This window comes from Schistocerca serialis, chromosome 2, assembly GCF_023864345.2.
Source record: "Schistocerca serialis cubense isolate TAMUIC-IGC-003099 chromosome 2, iqSchSeri2.2, whole genome shotgun sequence".
Lineage (NCBI taxonomy): Eukaryota > Metazoa > Arthropoda > Insecta > Orthoptera > Acrididae > Schistocerca > Schistocerca serialis.
In genome coordinates, this window is record NC_064639.1 from 612866461 (window position 1) to 612874143 (window position 7683).

Sequence of the window (7683 nt, forward strand, 5' to 3'; positions counted from 1 at the left end):
CGATCTTGTGTCGAAATGAAATTACAGAAATCGGATAATTTGAACGTCTGTATTGCAACAATGCCACGCACATAAATTCCTATGAGGGAGTAACAGCTAGCAACTGTCTAAGAAAAAGTGAGAAATATGTCTACTAGCAGCAATGTAACGTGATTATAACCCATATTTATGTGATGGAAATACTGAACCGAACAATACACATTTATTTCAGTGGAGGGAAGATACACCATATCGGATTTGCTGATGACATAATGACAATAATAATAATAATAAAAATCCCGTACGGCCGATAGGGGAAACCCTCCCCCATATGGGTGGTACTGAGGAAATCAAATACTTGTGGTGAACCAAATACTAACACAGTCCTGAACGGCTACTCAATCCGTTGAACCCAAAATCCAGACACATCTGAGCGAAAATCACCGCTACTCTGGTCACCGTCTGTTAGCTCAATGAGCTTGGCTGAAAATATTTGCTTCCAAAGGCTTCAACACCCTCTGGTCCTGTCCGGTCCTGGTATCACCCAGGCCAAACCAATGAAACACAAGAAAACATGAACTATGCAAGCAAAGCTAACTTTACCCCAGGTGGTACAATACTTGGCAACCGATAGGCGGCAGTTGGATTTTCGCACTCTGGGCAGTCCAGGTTAGCACGGCAGAGAATATCGAAGATCTCTGACAAATTTCCCTACAAGCAGAAAACATTCATTTGAAAACTAAACATCGATACATTGATCCAAACAAGAAACCTAAATAATCTCACAAAAGAAATCGTCCGCCAAAAAATTCTCATCCTTGCTCTTCAAGAACCACGATTAATTAGCAATTAAAACTTTCATTACGGAAACCACGGCATCTTCAAAATACAACAAAAGGTAGCGAAACTCGCACCAATCTTCGGCATTGCATTTCTCGAACACAGATCTATCAACAACTCTGTCGAAGAAATCACACCCATCAACAATCGAGTAATGACTATGCTCATTCAGAGCCCCTATAAAAAATATACACTCATAAATGCACATGCCCCCACCAACATCGAAAATAAGGAAAGCACCGAAAATGTCGAAAAATTGTGGAACACACTCGAAAATACTATGAGCAAAATTCACCGAGATGACGTGAAAATACTAATGGGAGACTTCACTCTCTATTTGGGACAGAAAAAACCTGTAGAAAAATCATTGGTACAAATTCAACACACCGAAACACTTAGACCAACGGCACACGTCTGACTGACATTTGCCAACAATTCAACCACAAAAGAATATCTTCACACTTTAGGAAGTAGCCTGTTCCCAAGAAACATGGTTGGCTACCAGGAGAAAGCTGCTTTCGTTCGCCTTTCGAGACTCGCTGAAAGCCAGATTTTTATTTCTTTTGTAGCAGAGCTACAAGCAGGCAGATATAAACGCAATAAGGGAATCGTAAGACTACGAGCCTTGCTACTTTCAGTAACCCTTAGTGTCAGAGCGAAAACATTACGGTACTGCCAAACTCATAATGACGACATATTTTTTGTTGTTGTGAATACATAATTATATCTATGAAATGCAACTTTTCATAATAATTGCGGATGATACAGGAAATGAAGTAAATACGGATCTTTTCGAAGTCAAAAGTCGGTAATGTCCTACTAATTCGTATTAAAATAGTCTCAATCGTCTCACAGATACTTAATGTTTTATTAAGATAGTCTGCCATCGTGATGTTTCTGTAGTAAGCTGAATTTAATTTGTATTAGTACAGTAAATATTTTAATTGAATTTTCCATTAGTTTACTAAACGCAACAGTAATCATCAAAGAGAAATTAATCAGCAAAAGAATTTTCTTTCACGATATCTAAAACGATCTGACAATGCTAAACTTGTTTACAAATTCTACGCCAGTAGACACCTACTGGTTCCAACGATATCATTATACCAGAGTAGTTTTAAGAGTATTTTCGTCTAGAAATGATCGATCAAGAGCGGGAAAGGTAAATCTTTACGAATATATGACGAGAGGGACAAGTGCTTGAGAGAGGACTTCTCTATCATTACAAGTGCCTGAGAGACGACTTTAATTACAATCTCCTGGATAGTTTTGTTTCTCAAATCAAGAAGTGCGTTATCATGCAGTAGCACATGTGATCTAGTTGTGTTGCTCGATTTTCTTACGCTGAGACCGAAAGGTGTCTCAGTTGATGGCAAGAATTTCCAGCTGTGTTGCATACTGCCCTTGGGGCAGAATTCGTAGCTCAAAACACACTTTTTGAGCTATCAGATGTAAAATATTATGGTGGTGGTGGTGGTTAATGTTTAACGTCCCGTCGACAACGAGGCCATTAGAGACGGAGCGCAAGCCCGGTTTACGGAAGGATTGGGAAGGAAAGAGGCCGTGCCCTTTCGAAGGAACCATCCCGGCATTTGCCTGAAACGATTTAGGGAAACCACGGAAAACCTGAATCAGGATGGTTGGAGACGGGATTGAACCGTCGTCCTCCCGATAAAATATTATGTTCACACTACTCTTTGCTCGAGTTTATGTCTTTTGGAGGGGCTCAGACTTTCATTTCTTCTTAGGAAGTTAACGATAAAGGCATAACAACACGTTACCAGTAACAGTACTGCATACGAATGCTCAATGAGCGACCTGATGACGTTCAATAATAGTCACTCCGTTGATTTTTGTTGTTTCGAATTAGAGCATGCAGTACTCCTACACCAGACTTCTGAACTTTGCCTGTTGAATGCAAATGTCGCATGATGGTAAAATGGTAATCTATCACATATATCAGTAGTCGAGACTTCCTTAATGTGGAAAATCATTCATGCCAGAACAATCTTTGTTGAAACAAGAATATCTTTTTCTGGCGTATTTTTCCCAAAAGCACTCGCTCCATACACAATTCAAATATTCCTAGCTGCCTCCTCTGCATTCACCCCTCTGTTATACCAAAAGTAAACGTTGTGTTGCAGATGTTACACCTATTTCCACTTGCGACTCAATTTTACAATGCTTAACTGTAGTTCATGATTTTCAAGTATGCAAAATCCAATGCTTAACTGCAAGATGATAACTAGAACTTCAAATTCGAAAATGACAGTTGATACACACACTGACAGCGTCGCGCCGCGTTCACCTGGGTGGCGCCGGATTTCAGGCTGCGGGTGGCGTCTGGCCGGTGGCCGGTAGCCGCTTCAGCGTGAGGAAATGTTCGAGCGTAAGCTGTTGCGACGCAGCCATGAGCTGTCCTGCGGAATTGTTTCTGGAATACTTGTTATTGCTGGTGGGTGGAATGTTAAGCGAATTATCTTCGATGTTCAGTCAGACTCATAACTTTAGACCAACTGTGGTAAAAAAAAAAAAAAAATTACAGTTGGACGCGAACATGCGACTATAAGCTTAGAACGCACGACGCTTGCCACTAGACCACGGGCTCACATAGTCCGACAACGTCTCGGAAGTAGACAACACTTCCTCCTAACACTTCCACATCTTACAGTGTTGCCTCATTGTGCATATGGCCGGACTTAGAGTTGTCAGGGGCGGTCAGTTTTATTGGCCACCTTAAGTGAATGACTCGGACTTAGTCTCTGTGGCGGCCGGCCGGCGGTCAGTTTTATTGTCTAAGACTGTACTTTTAGATGCACAAACTTTTGCACACTTCCCCAGGCAACTGGGTAAGTATGATGCATGTAACACTCAAATCTGCAGTATCTGCAAGTTAATGATATTCATATATGAATTTTCACCTGCATACTCATGACAGTAAACTTGAGGTGGTACACCGATAAAAATTATTCCCACACTGCTGTTAGTAACTCAAATGATGCAGGTAATTATGATTGAATGTTATGTAACCCTTCCAGGAATTGGTCCTGAGGTAGTAGTATCAGTGTTAAACCAATGCAAACAGTGTGTAATAGAGCTTCCTGTAGATTGATGGTTTCAACATATGGGTTCAGTAATACTATCAGCAAGAGTGTGGAATAGCTTTGCAATTATTTCTTGGGTATCTACATTACCCAAACATTCCCTAAGTATGTCCAAGCCACAATTACTGGTGCCTGCTGATGCCCAAATGTGGGACATTAGCATTGCAGCCAAGGAGTGTAGCTGTCCATTATTGTTTACTATGTCCTTTTCTAGACTGGTGAGTTGCATAATGTCTAGCTACACTGTTCCCTAGTAGTCTTCTACATTTGCCTGTACTTGTTGTAAGGCCTTACTGATCTTTTCTAGGTCCATGGCATTGACAGTACCAAAACCAATTTCCAGGATTCAACTGCCCCAGTGTAGCCACCTCCTTGTATGTCGGACTTGCAGATTAACTCTGTAGTTTGGGATAGTTGCCTCTTTAATCATGTAATAGCAGTCTATAACAAATTATATTCTCCCTGTGTATTGTTGAATCCTGTCTGCTTTTCCGTCACGAGTTGTAATATGCTGAAAGTGTCCTGTACCGTTCGTAACCTCAAGGTCCATTGATGATGTGACATTGTTACGGCCAGTTGTTGGGTAAACAATATGCTACTTGTTAGAGGATGTACCTGGAGTGTTTTGGTCACCCTGCTTCAGCATAGTAGACCTATTACAGCAAGTCCTTGCGATTTCTTTTTCCAGTGCCTGGTACTGGAACTGCCCTCTTCTGTCCTGAAGAAGAATCACATAGTGCGAATCACATAGTGCCCTAAAGGTACAGGAAACCCTCTTGTTGGTTTATTATTGCTGTTCATGGCCTAACTGCATATTGATGTGTCAGAATAACTGCAGATAATCCTGCTTTTCTAGCCTAAATTTATTCTTTCCATCTTTCCCACACACTAGCATGTTTCACACCCAGGAGGATTCCCTCTTTTATGAAATGAATAATTAATCTAATCTAATCTACCCTCCTTCCATATGAAGGTGCTGCCAGAAGTAGAGGCAGGTCCTCTGGGCTTCCTTTAAAAGGGTGGACATGACTTACATGAACTATTTTGGTGTGAGTTGGAAGTTGTCACTTAACAATAAGAACTAATGTCATTTATGCTACTTGATAGCATCCTTGCTAATGTGTAACAAATCATCTAGTCTTTTCCTTTGGTGTACAGGTGTTGGTTAGCATCACTCACTGTCCAGCACGGTGCTTTGGTGCTACTGCTTTTTATTATGAGTACTTTCCTGTTATTCCAAGACCTTTGTGTTCATCTTTTTAACCTGGCACCAAATATATTTTAATCTTTTTGAGAAATTTTTTACTGATAAAATATCTTTTCCTGGAGGAGTCCTGTATAGTTCAAAAGGAGATGGCATCCTCTGACAGAAAACAACCTCACAGGAGGATAACCCCATATTCACATTGATTTTTGAATTGTGTGACTGTGACTACATATGGGAGTGAGGTGTCCCAATCATAGTGACAACTGTTAATGTGTTAATTCAACGTTTTCTCTGCCATATGATGTACCCTCTCAATACATTCGTTTGCCTGGGGGTGAAATGCACTAGTTCTAAATTTCTTAATGTGTAATAACTGGCACAATTGCTTCATTAAACTGGACATAAATTTGTTCCTTGGACCGTTACCACTAGAGCTCCAATTTTAATGATGTCATATTTTTTTTCTGACCTTTAGGGTGAATTTTACAAACAATTTACGCACAAATCCAAGTATTGTAGGTTAGAAAAATCAATTTTTATTCTGCATATAAAGTGATATTTATGTAATTTTTAGTAAAATGCCATATTTCAGCCAATTTATGCCAATAATACAAATAATTGTCATTATCTTTAAGGACAAAAGAAAAAAAAAACATGAAAAAATTTCGCATACTACGATGTTTCAAGGTATATTGTCAAAAATAAACACAATTCCGACAAAGATTTATTTATCACAACTATAGTAAACAAGCAATGTAACACACTAATCGGTTCACTGATGTAAGACATTGTCGCACAGTGTTGATAAAGTGCTCTCAAAGACAACAATGGCAGCTTCTGACATAATAAAGTTCACACACTAGACACACTATTCCGTTTGAATACAAACTCAGTTTGGTTCAACATGCCAAAAGTAAAGTGCTCCAACAGCATGAAGTTGCATGTTTTATTTGCAGTTCTGGAGAGAAATTTATCAGCGCTGATGGGGAAATATTACTTTGCAATGTTTGTAATGTGGAGTTTAGGTTAGTGCTGAAATTCATTTTAATGTTCAACAACACTGTAATACAGCCAAACACAGTAACTGTGTGAAGAGAAGTGTTGAAAATGACAGGAGACAAATGCTGTTATTTGAGCAGGCAGGTCTCTCTTCAACTGTGCAATCATTCTTCAAGGACTTGTACGAGATCATGATGTCTTGCAAAATCCGATTGGTGAAACTGAAGAATCCATGCTTCAGACAGTTTTTAGGGGAGAATGCAACATGTTTAGTTCAAGATGAATCTGCACTGTAAAAGAACTAATTATCCATTTGCTATGAGGAGGGGCTCAACAAAATGTGAGTTAGTATCACTAACCAAAATGTCTGGGTGTCCATAGATGAAACCACGGATGTGGGTAGGCATTATTTTCCAAATGTTATTGTTAGTGTTCAAAGAGTTTACAGGCCTGGAGAAATGTTCCTCATGTGGGTAGTCATTATGTTGCAAATGTTATTGTTAGCATTCTAAGAGGTGACAGGGCGGGAGAAATGTTCCTCCTAACACGTGAAGCTCTTGAAAGAGGAAACAACTTGACAACTGTCATTTTATTTGACAACTCTATGAAGCTATTGTGGCTAGATGGTGTGAACAAAGACAATGCTTTGATGCTAATAATAGATGGCACTTCATACATGGCTAAAGCAACAAAAGGGCTTCAGATTCTCTACCCCAGTATTGTATATGTCACTTGCTGTGCACATGTGTTACAGAGTTGCAGAAGAGGTGCTACTCCCAGATGAGGACAAATGTAATTTCCTGTGACAAGAAAATGTGAAAGCTCCACTACAGGTATAGAAATTCGAGGAACACACCTTCACTGCTCCTTCACCCTCAGCCTGTTCTTATGCAATGGGGTTCTTGGCTTAATGCTGGTGCACCACACCACAATGAAGATAATCTTTAGTCAGCTCGATAGTGATAAATCGAGTGCTGTCAAAACTGTAAAAGAGGTCTTTGTGGATGCCTTGTCTGGAAACTTTGCACACAATCAATGCCAACTTTTCAGTGGTAACCAAAGGCATCACACGACTGGAAGCTGCTGGTACTTAACTGTATGACACCCTGGATATTGTACAAGATGATCATAGTGTGTTGGATCAAGGTCATGATCATGTGGCTGACAAAGTGAACAACAGACTGCAAAGTGTTATCCAGCAGAGTCTTGGATAGTCTCCAGTGTGCAAAATTAGTGACAGTCTTGTTGAGAATGCCACAACATACAAAGACAATGAACCAAAGCTGGCCCACAGTGACCTCACCAACTTCAGATATGCTCCTGCGGAATCCTATGATGCGGAGAGGAGCTTTTATAGGTACAAAACTATCCTCAGTAACAATAGCAGATTTTTGAAAATTGAAAACCTGAAAATGCACACTCTGCTGAAACTGACAGGATGTGTTAACTAATTTGGAATACTTTAAATGAGTTGTGTGCAGTAGTAAAAACATTGTTATATTGTTTGGATCAGTGTTATTGTTTGCACTGTACTTCATGTTTTTTCCGACACAT